Source organism: Temnothorax nylanderi, unplaced genomic scaffold (assembly GCF_030848795.1).
Source record: "Temnothorax nylanderi isolate EJ_2023f unplaced genomic scaffold, tnyl_v1.0 TNYL_tig0427_pilon, whole genome shotgun sequence".
NCBI classification, from domain to species: domain Eukaryota; kingdom Metazoa; phylum Arthropoda; class Insecta; order Hymenoptera; family Formicidae; genus Temnothorax; species Temnothorax nylanderi.
The window spans coordinates 112,120-127,556 of NW_027249489.1; positions in this window are offsets into that span (position 1 = coordinate 112,120).

Sequence of the window (15,437 nt, forward strand, 5' to 3'; positions counted from 1 at the left end):
AGTATCGGCATTGAGCGGGCACGCGGTGACGCTGAAAGTCACGCACAGAGACGCGGACATTCACCATTCGCGTGATTGAGACGGTGAATTGCAGGCGCGCGGAGGCGCAGTGATTTGCAGACGCACTAATGAGCGCGGGTGCACTGATGGCACAGTAAAGCGGGTGCACTGGTGGCACGGTAAAGCGGGTGCACTGATGGCACGGTAAAGCGGGTGCACGGAAGGCACGATAAAACGGGTGCACTGAAAGCACGATAAGCGGGTGCACTGATGGCACGATAAGCGGGTGCACGGATGGCACGGCAAAGTAACGTATGCACGACGGCGTGGAAAAACCGCGTGAAACGGAGTGCTATGTACGACGATTACGTATGCACGACGGCGTGGAGCAACCGCGTGAAACGGAATACATTTTACGACTACTTAGACCGGAGCTCTCGCGGTCCCGTTTCGGGAGTTTTCGGGGCGCACGACCCGCATCGACCCGCATCGATTCGTTAGCAGGATCACGCGATCCAGGCATGTTAGGATCGATATCGCGTCGGGAGAGACTTCGCGGTCAGGGGGTGACGGGGATGCGGCACGATATCACCTCGTTCAGAGGGCGGCTAAGTGATGGCGTTACATGTATCGATCGATACGCGATCGCGACGGATTGAAAGTCCTGAACACCTACAATACGAATTGCGCTACAGATCACTTTCTCGTTCTCTTCAACTTTTACAAGACAGCAATTTACAAGACATTTACAAGACAGCATATGCATACGTGTGCGATTTTGGATGCACCTTCCTTCTTAAAGATCTCCTCGGTATCAGCTCCCTCCGGTTAATATATAATATATGATATATTGATGATCACACACACACTATCTGTCACGTACTACGTTTACGCGAGCGTTACTTCTGTAGTAACTTATACGATAATTCCTCCACGTAAACGGGGGTTCTGTAGTAACTTATGATAATTCATCCCGCGTAAACGAGTGAATAGTAACGATCACGACTGTCACTACATATCTCCGACCCGCTGCTATTTCGCCTCTTGTGACACCTACATTCTAATTTCGTGGCACTTTGATACTTGTGTGACGCGACCGAAATTCGGAATTAAACGATCGTAGTATTTAACGATGAGAAACCACGGTGTTACGCGCGAACGCGATATGTATTTCTAGGTTATAACTGATGACTGACAGCGCGCTGTCCGCGCGAACGCACTGAGCGACGAGCACACACGTACGCATATATGCTATCTCTTTTCAGTGTAGCAACATTGTCATGAAGGGGACCCGGGGGGACGCTTGAGATGTTCTCAAACGTCATCTATCGAGGCAAAAGCAACCGTACGGCGACGACGACGACGTTTCTTAATTGCAAAATTTAACATTTTGGACTTTGCATCGTAATATCTCCGCTCGTAGGGCACGTAGTGGAAAAATAAAAACACTCTTATTATATAATTCATACCCAAGCTATCGATCAAGCCTACTTGATCCGTTCACTCGTTATTGAGATATCAAAATCTCGGGTACTCGCAACTCGTGCGTTCGCGTAAAAGAGTCACGGTGCGGTCTCGCTTCGCGTGTACTTAGCGCGAGACACCGTGTCTCTTGATACTAGAAGAATATTTATAACAGTTATGCAAACTTTATGGATAGATCCGAGTACATGTTCATATATGATTATCTTTAACCTTATACATATACTTTTACATGATCAGACATGATAATATACAAGCATATAAGACCATATATGGCTATATAAGGTTATACTTAAAGAGGTTTTATGAAATATATACCAAACCAACATCCAACGATGAGGATCAATCTCTAACCTACATATCAATCATTGAGGCTTAATCCCCAACCTACACTTATCATTGAGGATAAACTTCCAATATACACTCATCATCGAGGGTTAAACTCACCCAACTTACCCAAACCTTAATAGTCAATACTCAATGTACAAACACTATACTTACGCCCAAACTTGAGTGTTAACACTCAAATTTGGGTGTTAACCATCAAAGTTGAGTGTACTTTTTCATAAGGGTAATTCTATAAAAAGAAAGATATATAGACACACACACACACACACACACACACACACACACACACACACACACACACACACACACACACACACACACACACACACACGCACACGCACACGCACACGCACACGCACACGCACGCACACGCACACGCACACGCACACGCACACGCACACGCACACGCACACGCACACGCACAATAATAAGTGAAACGGGACCGATATAAATCTTACAATTAAAACAACCTAGCTTCCGAAGCGCGGATCTGCTCGCGGCTGGTCAGGGTTCGGAGTAGGCGCGGAGAAAGACACAAGGCTCGGTTTTATGGTTGTAGTGACAAAGATTTATTCTACGGTAATCGGTGATATATTTACATGAATCACGTATTTACATATAAGTTTTATTCGCGGATGGAGCGCTATGTAATGAACAAGGATTTATTCTACGGCGCTCGGCGTTCTATACAGGAGTCGCGTATGCACAGGTACGTTTTATTCGCGGGTGGAACGCTATGTAGTCGCGTATGTACATATAAGTTTTATTCGCGGACGGAACGCTATGCAGTGAATAGAGATTTACTCTACGGTGAGCGGCGTTATATACATGAGTCGCTGGGGGTAACGATGAAGTGATTATATACAAGTTTTATTCGCGGATGGATCGCTATGTACAGTATAAATGGGAACGCGAGATATTCTGTTGGCGCGGCGGAACGCGAGCGGCGATTGGTGAACGGGCGCGCTTGCCGAATACGGCGCGGTTCGACGCAGGAGCGCGGATTTGTGCGCGGTTGTGTAGCGATGCGGGCGCGGGTAGCGGCGTTTGAATACCGTGTGGCGTTCGGCGGTGTCGAGGATATAGACTTGGAAAAGGCTACCGTGCGACCGAGACTCTCGATAAGCGTAGAGAGCACCTTTCTACTCTGTTTCGCGGCGGTGCTTTAACGGGAGGTTGACGGTATCGGGCGGCTGAGACACTCAGCGAGTATACGGAGCGACTCCCTATGCTGGATCGCCTGAATCCCGTCGTTCAAGGAACGGTACCGTGCGGCCGAGACCCTCGGCGAGGATAGAGAGTACCTCTCTATCCTGACTCGCGATGGTACGGTGTGCTGATAGTCTTATCGAACGGCTGAGACCCTCAGCAAGTCTAGAGAGCAACTCTCTGGACTGGAGACGTGCCGATAAGACGAGGAGCGGTCGGGAACGAAAAGTCTTCGAGATACGTCACTCGACGGAGCCAGAGAGCAACTCTCTACCTTAGGACTTGTTCGCTTGCAGGAATTCGGATGCCGAGAGCAGCGGATGATCGGTCGGAACGGTGTGCTGGCTCACGGTGGAATACGATTATTGTTAACAATTGCCTGTTTATATACCCGCGGCGGCGTTTCAGAAGTGGCGGGGATACGAGCGACGGCAATCGCGAGCGCTGGGATGGAGCGGCGGGACGGTCGGAAATTACGAGTCAAAATTACGGTCGAAATCACGATTTTATATTACACACGTGTTATATTGGATTTATATTGTTGAGTAGGAAATTACAACTAACCTGTACGTTACATGTTGCATTGTGTTTGCTGGGTAAACTCAATTATGCAACTCCCTAAATTGCCTAAGAAATGAATACCTTCTTTTACACAAAATTAGATATATTTATAGGAAATATAAATAAAATATCTGGTTTACGTACTTTAAATAATCCACTTCTAAAAAAGGCATCTCATCGATACTCGAATCTATCGAAGTATTTTTGTCGCTTTTCCGCGATATCGATTGGTTCTCTCGTTGCGCTTACTTCATGAGCGGCTGTCATGACATATTTTGACAGTTGTGTGGTTAATAGTGTAATAGTAACAGTAAAATAGTAAAGCTAATAGCGCGCGTCTGTGATGTCTAGTCCTATATAAAAAAAGTCATGTAGACGCGAGAAGTGAGCGTTCCGAGTCGAATGTCTCGCACGTAGTGTTGCCGCTTTTCCGCGCGTTTGATTGGCCGGTCGAAGCCGGGCGATCGCGAGATCGCGGCGAGCTTCGTGCGGGCTTCGTGCGTGTGCGTCGTGTGTAATCGTGATGTGACAGCTCGCGTCGTGTCGCAAGGTTAATATTAATGTAACAGTTAATATGAATGTGATCTCTCATCGTTAAATACTATAAGTTTAATTCCGAATTTCGGTCGCGTCACGCAAGGATCGAAGTGCCGCGAAATTAGGATATGGGTGTCACAAGAGGCGAAAAATCAGCGGGTCGGAGATAGGTAATGACAATCGTGACACCGTTACTTACTATGTTTATGCGAACGTTACTTCTGTAGTAATTTATGATATGTCACTCGTTTACGCGGGATGAATTATCATAAGTTGCTACAGAACCTCCGTTTATGTGGAGGAATTATCATGTAAGTTATACTACAGAAGTAACGCTCGCGTAAACGTAGTATGTGACAGATAGTGTGTATGTGTGTGCGCTGTGCGTGTGTGTGCTGTGCGTGTGTGTGTGTGCGTGCGTGCGTGCGTGCGTGCGTGCGTGTGTGTGTGTGTGTGTGTGTGTGTGTGTGTGTGTGTGTGTGTGTGTGTGTGTGTGTGTGTGTGTGTGTGTGTGTGTGTGTGTGTGTGATCAGCAATATATCATATAATATTATAGGTTAACCGGAGAATGCTGATACCGAGGAGATCTTTAAGAAGGAAGGCGCATCCAAAATCACACACGCATGCATATGCTGTCTTGTAAAAATTGAAGAGTACCAGAAAGTGATCTGTAGTGTAATTCGTATTGTAGGCAAGTTAAAATATTTTTACTACAGAACCTCTGTTTACGTGGAGGAATTATCATGTGAGCTATACTACAGAAGTAACGCTCGTGTAAACGTAGTACGTGACAGATAGTGTGCGTGCGTGCGTGCGTGTGTGTGTGATCATTAATATATCATATAATATTATAGATTAACCGGAGGAAGCTGACACCGAGGAGATCTTTAAAAAGGAAGGTGCATCCAAAATCACACACGCATGCATATGCTGTCTTGTAAAAGTTGAAGAGAACAAGAAAGTGATCTGTAGCGCAATTCGTATTGTAGGCAAGTTAAAATATTAATTGATTCGAGTCCATTATATTATGACAGACGTTGATTTTATATCTTGGTGTCTGGAAATATTAATTATTCACGAAAGCAATAACAAGAAAATAAATTTTGGTAAATTTTATATTCGTATTTAGCATGCTCTCTAACATTTTAAAAAATAATTAAATTAATATGTTCTTCTCATACACAAAAAAGATTAGATTTTAAAAGGATTAATTAATATTTAATTCAAATGTATCATAAAAATTATAATAGTAAAGTTTTTGGAAGTGGTGGACAAACCAGTTTATATTTTTAATGCAAACTTTAGCTCGAATTTTTATATTTCATTGTCAGTCATCAGAGGATTTTTTCTGCAGATATTTGAAAACTGGCGGATAATGGATTTTCTCGTGATTGAGCGCATACACGATTCTCTTTATTTAGATACTAACTTTTTGAATTTTGTTACATTGAGAGTTTACTTTGGTGTATGGCGAACTCTTTGGTAATGAAGTTTTTAACAAGGTAAGATTGCAATATAATTGTAATTAAATTATTGTTTGATATTATATATAACATTAACATAATTATTTTTTAAGGTAATTATGAAGGAGAGGGGCTTCCTTACCGATTTGGGTGAAACTTTACAATTTTGTATATTTTGGTTCGTAAAACATAAATCTGTAAGTTAAAACTGTCGCTCTCACTTAAAAAAAAAACGTTATTAAATACTGAAATTGACTGTTGCATGGTTAGGATGTCTGTTATACTGACATAATGTAGACGCATATGATCATGCGTATTGTGACGTAAAAGTGCATGAAATTATAGTAATAATACAGTATAACGGCAACCTGCCCTATAATAGACTGGCGCTTTACTTTAATTATGTGCTATTATTTGACTTTGTATTTATTATACTTTGTATTTATATACTTTTCAATATACCATTTATTTTCTGCTTCTTTTAAATGGCTATATAATTAAAAAAGATAATAGAAATAGAGGAAAAAATACTTTTTTAAAGCAGAAAATAATTGGTATATTTAAAATTTTTTCTTTTTACAGAGTTACATCAAGCAATTTTAGAAACGGAGAGAGAAAAAAGAAAATAAAAAAAACATCGTCCTTTTCTTAGAAAATTAAAATGTTTTAAACGCCTCATGAAAAGCTTTGTTTAATAGGTAAGTGAGTAATAAAAAGTTTTATTGCTTCATATAAGTTGCGTTTCAATATTCATTGCTTGTACTGAAAATCTAAAGTATACGTAACAGTAACTATAGAAGTAAATGAGAGATATGTGAATTAAAAAGATGTGTACATTACCTAAACAGTATCTTTGTATGATTACAAACTATCTTCATCTAATTTTTTAGTGACAATATCCAAATAATTTGCGTTAGTATTTCTGTGTGAAAAAAATATGACGATTATATTACAGTATATCTGATGATTTTAACATAATTATAGAGGTAAGATGTCTAAATTGTTATCGTTCCATCCAAATGTAGCTTTTATACTACCCGGGAAAAAATGATTAGATATAATCATATATAATTATATCTGGTATATATATTGTTACGCTCGCCGCGTCGCACTAGCACTCGTTCGCACTCACGCACTCGCACTCCCGAAGCCCGCGGGAATAAAAGAAACGGCGCGGTTTTAAGGAAACAAACAATCTCAATGTTTATTATCTCGATACAGAAGAGTGCGGACACACGTCCGAACAGTCCAGCAACTCCAGACAAAATCTGACCGTTTTTCAATTGATTCGCCGATCAATACATCCCGTCGTCAGGGAACGCGCTTCGGCTTGAAGCTACTCGCGAGCGAAGCAACGGGTGTCTCAGCGCGAAGGCGCAGTGCCGCAACACTGCCCTCCCTCTTTTCTAGGTTGTCGTCCCGACAACCAAAAAGTTGAGGCCTTGGTCCTATGGTTCTTGTTGATTTAGCTCTTCGCATTTCCTTGCTCTACCCTGGACTGCTGTTCAGGTTATCAAGCTGCGTGACGCTATACAACGAGAACTCCGTGGCTCTCTTCTCTTTTCGCCGCTGTTCACTCTCTTCAGAAGTTGACTTCTTCTTGAAGTCTTCAGATAGGGGGGGGGGAAACTACCGTGGACCCATCGTCATTTAGACTCCCTAAATCCCTGTCTCGGCATTCGCCCTTCGTCCCACGGGAAACCACGGTTCGAAAACCGTGGGCGAGACAGTCTTCTATAAATTTTAATTTCTTTTCTTGTCAAATCCTCTTTCACATTCTCCTCTCCAAAAAAAAATTTTTTCATTTTATAACAGAAAAAATAATCTGGAACAGTAACCGCTTATTAAAAGAAAACGTAACATTAAACAGATTTTTTTTATAAATAAATTTTGGGACTCTGATGTATACTTTTCTTTATAACCGCCTTTCGAAATAGGATGCCAATCTATCTAAGTGAACAATTTTATTCCTATGCCTATTTGAACGTCGAATACAATATACCACATCACTTAATTTCTTAACTACTTCATAAGGACCTTCCCAATTGTTCTGTAATTTCGGAGTTTTTCCTTTCTTTCTACACGGATTAAATAACCAAACCTTTTGTCCCTGTTTAAAGAATAAATTTCTAGCTTTTTTATCATATCGCCCTTTTATCTTGTCTGACTTTAATTTCATTCGCTCTCTCACATTTTGATGAATTTCATCTAGTTTCCCTCGTAAATCTTGGATATATTCGTCAACAGTATCAGAATGATTAAAATTTGGTGGAGAACCTTGTAGTAAATCCAATGGAAGATTTAAATCTCGTCCGAAATATAACTCTGCGGGAGTCACATTAGTAGTCTCATGTTTTGAAGATCTGTAAGCTAGAAGAAACATTGGGATCCATCGATCCCAGTCCTTCTGATTTTTCTCAACAAACTTTGACAAATATTGTAAAATCGTCTGATGCTGTCGTTCTACTTGACCATCAGATTGTGGGTGAAGAGCAGTAGTCCTAGTTTTCTTTATCCCTAGCAACCATGACAATTCCTGTAATAACCGAGACTCAAAATTTTTTCCCTGATCCGTATGTAGTTCCAGAGGAACCCCATACCTTGATATCACTTGATTAACAAATACTTCCGCTACTGTAGTGGCTCTGACATTTTTTAAAGGAAAAGCTTCCACCCATTTGGAGAAACAATCAACAACAACAAGAAGATATCTATTCCCGGAAGAAGAAGAAGGAAAGGGGCCAAGAACATCCATCTGTAATCTCTCAAAAGGAGCCCCAACATTAAAAATTTGTAAAGGAGATTTTCCTTTATCCGAAGGACCCTTTTTTGCTACACAAATTTTACAAGACCTACACCAGTTTTCAACGTCGCTCTTACAAGTTGCCCAATAGAAACGTTTACGAATCTTTTCCAAAGTTTTATTTATCCCAAAATGACCTCCAGAAGGTGTGTCATGAGCCTCTTCCAAAATCTGTTTAACATTTCCTTGGGGAACAATTATTTGTAAAAAATTAGATTTTAAATTTGGAGCTTGCCATTCTTTATGTAAGACCCCGTTTTGAACAAATAAAGCATCCCAATGAAGCCAATAAACCCTCGAGGGCGTTCCCTTAGTAGCAATTTCCTCCCAAGAAGGACGAATATTATTTTCTTTTCCTCGGAGAAAAATTGAAATAACCTGATCTTCTAATTGTTTTCTTCGCCACTCCTCTGATAAATCTTCTTTCAAAGTTATATGAGCTATTAATCCATTTTCTTTTGAACTATCTCGCAATTCTACTCTAGAACAATATTTGCAATTTTCTTCAGCACAAGGGCGTCTGGAAAGCCCATCGGCATTCCCATGTAACTGTCCTTTCCGATGACTAATTTCAAAATCATATTGTTGTAGTCTTTCTGACCATCGTGCCAACTGTCCCTCCAACTCTCTGAAAGACATTAGCCATTTAAGTGAAGCATGATCCGTCCGAATTAGAAAACGCTGTCCATACAAATAATAATGAAAATGTTTAATTGACTCCACCATTGCTAACAACTCTCTACGCGTTACACAATAATTTCTTTCAGTTTTGCTCAAGACGCGACTGAAATAAGCGATGACTTTCTCAGTCCCTTCTTGCTCCTGAGATAAAACTGCTCCAATCCCATGTCCAGAAGCATCTGTATCCAAAATAATCTTCCCATCTACCCTTGGAAAAGAGAGTAAAGGACTTGTCGTTAATGCCTGCTTTAATTTGACAAACGCCTCTTGACATTGTTCCGACCAAACAAATTTCGATAGATTCTCAGTTAAGGCATATAACGGTTTCGCGATTAAAGAGAAACCTTTAACAAATTTACGATAATAAGAGCAGAATCCCAAGAAACTTCGAATCTGCTTTTTGTTTTGAGGAACAGGCCATTCTACTACTGCAGCAGTCTTTTCTGGGTCAGTAGAAACTCCCTCAGCTGAAACAACATGACCTAAATATTTCACCTGCCTCTTAAACAAATTACATTTCGTTGGATTAATCTTTAAATTGGCCGCCCGAAATCTAAGGAAAATCTTTCTCAAATTTTGTACCATCTCTTCGAAAGTTTTGCCAAAAACAATTACATCATCTAAATAGACTAGACAAATTCTCAATATCAATTGCTGGAGAACTCGTTCCATAAGACGTTCGAAAGTTGCCGGCGCATTACACAACCCAAAAGGCATAACAGTAAATTGCCAAAGTCCATTTCCTATCGAAAAAGCAGTTATCTCCCTATCCTCTGGACGGATTTTCAGTTGCCAATAACCACTTTTCAAATCCAATGTCGAAAACCAAGTATTTCCTGACAATTGATCGAGAAGATCATCTATCCTGGGCATTAGAAAAGAATCTTTCTCAGTTACATTATTTACTTTCCGATAATCTACGCAAAATCTCAATGAGCCGTCTTTTTTCCTTACCAAGACTGCTGGCGAAACCCAAGGACTAAAAGATTCTTCAATAACTCCCTGATTCTTCATTTCCCTAATAGTCTCCTCAACTTCTGCACGCATACGAATAGGAATTCTTTTCGGAGTTTGTTTAATTGGACGTGAATCTCGTAATTTAATTTTATGTTGAAGGACGTTACAATTTCCAGCTACGATCTGATCGGAGAATATATCCTGAAACTCCCTAAGAAGATCTGCGAAAACAACTCTCTGTGATGTATTCAGTTCCTGACAATTCCGCTCAAAGAAATCTTTAAGATTCTCCGGAACTTCTTCCGTTTTATAACTAATTCGACCGCAAAAAGAATTTTTTTGCTTCCCTTCCTGCAAAAATTCCTGGAAGAAAGATTCAAGAGTTCTGTCCATCCCTATTCGCGCAAAGAAATCCGCTCCCAAGATGCAATCCTCAGTGATTTCAGCCACAAATATAGGCATTTCAAAAGAATACTTCCCTAATTCTACCCGAACTAAAGATTTAAATTTTATTGGGACCTTCTCTCCCGTAGGATATTCAAAACCAACGTCTACTAACGGGATACATTTTTTTTTACTACAAATTCAGAATTGAGGATCGACACATCAGAGCCCGTATCTAGCTTAAAAGAGCAAGCTTTTCCGTTCAAATTTCCATGAACAACAAAAGAACCTTTTTTTTAATGAATTCTTCCCATTTTAATGGAATGTGTCAGGGTCTTTTTTACCTTGGTCGAAATCGCCCCGGAAAGTTCGACCATCCCTAATTTCCCTTCTGCTCGGCAGAATTGGCCGGGCACTCAAAACGATAGTGCCCCTTCGCCCCACATTGCCAGCACTCTTTATCTTTCTTTTCTATTCTTCCGTCAGAGCGGGCCTGCGACTTCCCGTTTACCGATGTATTGCCTTCGTCTTTTCCCCCCTTGTTTAAGGCAAATTTACTATTCCTTTCTAATTTGTCCTCGCGAAATCCCTTCTCTGCGCGAAATCTAAACCTTTCATCTCGCTTATCTTTTTCTCCTGAAAAACTTCCCTCTTGAATTATTTTAACAGCCATTGCCCTTTGTACGGCCGCTTTCAACGTTGAAATATTTTCCAGCTGTAACGTGCGCTTAATAAAACCATTCGTTAAGGCCGCGACAAACTGCGCACACGCGATCTTATCCCGCACTTCATGGGAGCACTCGGGGTACGCCAGTCGTGATAAACGTTCTATATCCGCGCCCAGCGAAATAAGGTCTTCCCCAAACTTTTATTTACGATTCGTGAACTGTGTGTAATAAGCCTGTGCAAAATGTTCTTCGCCAAAACGGAATTCGAGCTTTGATTTTAGCTCCCCATAACTTAAACTTCCTAATTCCGTTATCCCATCTAAAACTGCGCGAGCTTTGCCCCTCAGATTCGAGGCCAACGCGACGGACTTCGAAAAATCATCCCATCTATTCGCGAGTGAAATCAACTCGAACTGCGCAAGGAATTCTCGCAACGGAACACTTCCGTCGAAAGTATCGGGCTTTAATCTATACCCTAATTCTCCGGAAAATGTGCTTGACAATTCGCGGACTTCACCTTCTCTATCTACATCCGCGTCCAAAACCGCCGTTCCCGGACCGCGAGCCCCATTATTGGAAGAACTTATCTGGATTTCTCGTCGAAGCTGGAGTAGCTCCTCGTCTCGACGCAGCAGCTCCGCCGCGTGGATCGCCTCCCTCTGCGCCTGCTCTTCTCGCATCGCCCGCATCTCCAGGAGAACCGCCTGAAGAGTCTCCGGTTGCGACATGAGCTGCGGAGCACTCGCTGCAGGAGTCGCGGCCCGAGTCCTCTTCCTCGAAGGGACCGCCGTTGTAGCTGTTCCGCTCGTTCTTTCACCGCTCATCTCAGTCGTCAACGTTCGTCCGATCCCGGCTGAGCCCCCAAAATGTTACGCTCGCCGCGTCGCACTAGCACTCGTTCGCACTCACGCACTCGCACTCCCGAAGCCCGCGGGAATAAAAGAAACAGCGCGGTTTTAAGGAAACAAACAATCTCAATGTTTATTATCTCGATACAGAAGAGTGCGGACACACGTCCGAACAGTCCAGCAACTCCAGACAAAATCTGACCGTTTTTCAATTGATTCGCCGATCAATACATCCCGTCGTCAGGGAACGCGCTTCGGCTTGAAGCTACTCGCGAGCGAAGCAACGGGTGTCTCAGCGCGAAGGCGCAGTGCCGCAACACTATAATTATATATAATTATATATGTTTTTATATGGGGTCATATCTAATTATACATGGCCACATGTGCAATCAGTGGTCCCACATACAACCAGATATAGCACCATATCTACTTGTATATAAATGTATATAATTTTATGTGAAGCCAGATATAATGATATGTGAGTAGTGCACTCTACATATAATTAGATATAGTATTATATACAACTATATATGCAGTCATATATAGCCAGATATATTAATGTGACTAATCTGGCGCTATATACAACCAGATATAGCACCATATCTAATCGTATATAAATGTATGTGAAGCCAGATATGATGATATGTGAGTACTGCACCCGACATATAACTAGATATAGTATTATATACAACTATATATGCAGTCATATATAGCCGGATATATTAATGTGACTAATCTTGTCCTATGTACAACCAGATATAGCACCATATCTAATCGTACATAAATGTATGTGAAGCCAGATAAAATGATATATGAGTAGTGCACCCTACATGTAACTAGATATAGCATTATATACAACTATATATGCAGTCATATATAGCCAGATATATTAATGTGACTAATTTGGCGCTATATACAACCAGATATAGCACCATATCTAATCGTATATAAATGTATGTGAAGCCAGATATAATGATATATGAGTAGTGCACCCTACATATAACTAGATATAGCATTATATACAACTATATATGAAGTTATATATAGCCAGATATATTAATGTGACTAATCTTGTCTTATGTACAACCAGATATAGCACTATATCTGTATAGATATAGATTCGCAAGTCATCATATATGCTGCAGATATTTAATCCTAAAATTTAAAAATTTATTTGAATTGTTTTTATATATATTATAGATATTAAATTCAAAAATTCGTTACATAATATTATATAATTCAGTATTATAAAATAATATTGCAGGTCATGTGTGCGTATGGAACTTGCCCGGGAAAAAAAATTATATATAAGTATATATATATATATATATAATTATATATAATGCAATTATATATAAATTTTGTCTCTATATGATCATATATAATTATATATAATCATATATAATCATATATGACCATATATAGTCAATATATATTGGAAAAGAACTGTTAACTTCGATAATAAAGCATTGATAAATTAAGATGTATATTTTTTCAAAGGCTATAGAATCAAAAGTGAAATAATTTATTCCATATATTACAACTTGGCACTGCTTGACATGAGATAGTGCCGTGTCTCTTGATACCGTTTTTATACCACTGTCCGTCAAATTTTAAATACGAGAAACGAATCCTATCGAATATATATATTATATAAAAAGTTTCACATACATTTTGACATGATTATATATAAGTTCATATAATTTATATATAAAGTATCCTTTCTAAAAAAAGGCATGTTAAGTCGATAGTCGAATTTATTGTTGCCGCTTTTCCGCGATGCTGATTGGTTTTCTCGCTGCGCTTACTTCATTTGCAGCTGTCATCGTATATTTTGACAGTTGTGTGTATCAAGAAATTAATAGTGTAATATTAATAGCATAATGTTAAAGCTAAATAGCGCGCGCGAAGCGCGCGTCTGTGGTGCTAGTATATATAAGAATTAAGCATTTATCCATGTAGATTATATATCATTATATATAACCATATATAAACTTAAATTCGGATTATCCGATAGGTGGCATCCGATAGGATTTATTTCTCGTATTTAAAATTTGACAAACAATGGTATAAGAATGGTATCAAGAGACACGGCAGTATCTCACGCCAAGCAGCGCCAAGTTATATGTAAATCATTTCACTTTTGATTCTAGCTTTTGAAAAAATATACACTAAATTTATCAATGCTTTATTCCTTAATCGAAGTTAACAGAATTCTTTTTTAATATATATAAAATATTTATTATGTTAGATATAATCACATATGATTATATATAAAATCGACATTAGATATAATTAGATATAAAAAATGAGCTGATAAAATTGTATATAATTGTATATAATTACATATAACCACATACAATTATATATAACCATATATGGTTATATAATTATATGTGGTTATATATAATTATATACAATTATATACAATTTTATCAACTCATTTTTTATATCTAATTATATTTAATGTCGATTTTATATAATTATATGTGATTATATCTAATCATTTTTTCTCGGAAAGAGAAAAAGAAGAAGAGAAAAATTTTGTTGAATAGAAAGTTGAAAAGAAAATGACAGAAAGATAGAGATAGAAAGAGAGAAATGTAAAGATAGAGAAGGAAGAAAGAAAGAGAAGAGAAGAGAAGGAACAATAAAAAGAAAGGTATACGATATTATAAAAATATTTAAATTTAATACATCTGCGGTATAACGCTAATCCCTCCGTTTTTTTTTAATTTTTTATATTTTGTGTATTTTGCGTCATAAAAAAATTTTGAGAAGGAATATCGTTGTTCATGTTCCGTTTGTGTAAAGTTTATAATATTTAAAATATCACAATGTCGATAAGTAAAAAAATAACAATTTATAAATATATCATCTCTCTCAGTTTTGTATTAATATCTACCGATTATCTCGACAAATTTGTGTTTAATTTAAAAAATGTTCTAAATAAAAAATATTTCTTCTTACTTCTATTTTCGCATAAAACGTTAAAAAATGGGGTTTCTATTTAAAAAATAAAATTGACTTTTATTTGACCTGTAGTTGCACCATCTATAATGAAACTGAAAGTCATTGATATCAAACAAATCTTGTTTAATACATTTTACACTGAATTTACATTGAATAGGGGAGACCGGGGCTAAACCGCCAGTTTTGTTTCGGTGCCGATTTTTAACAACAAAATAAATAATTTTAGTTAAATGTGGTATACCACTGTAAAGAGTGAACCTTTAGCTACAAAATTTATATAGGAAATTTTTATCTATGTTGCTTTGTTTAACCGGTATAGAGCAAAAACGACAACGGTGGAAAAATTGAAATTTCAAAAATGCCGGGGTTGAACCGCCACCCCCCGGGGCTAATCCGCCACACTGCATTTTCAATACATATACGTACATCTAATCCTGAAAAATAATAGGATACATTTTAATAATTGTTTTTTAAGAAAAAAATATAAAAATTTATTTAAAATCTTTATGCAAAACATTATTAA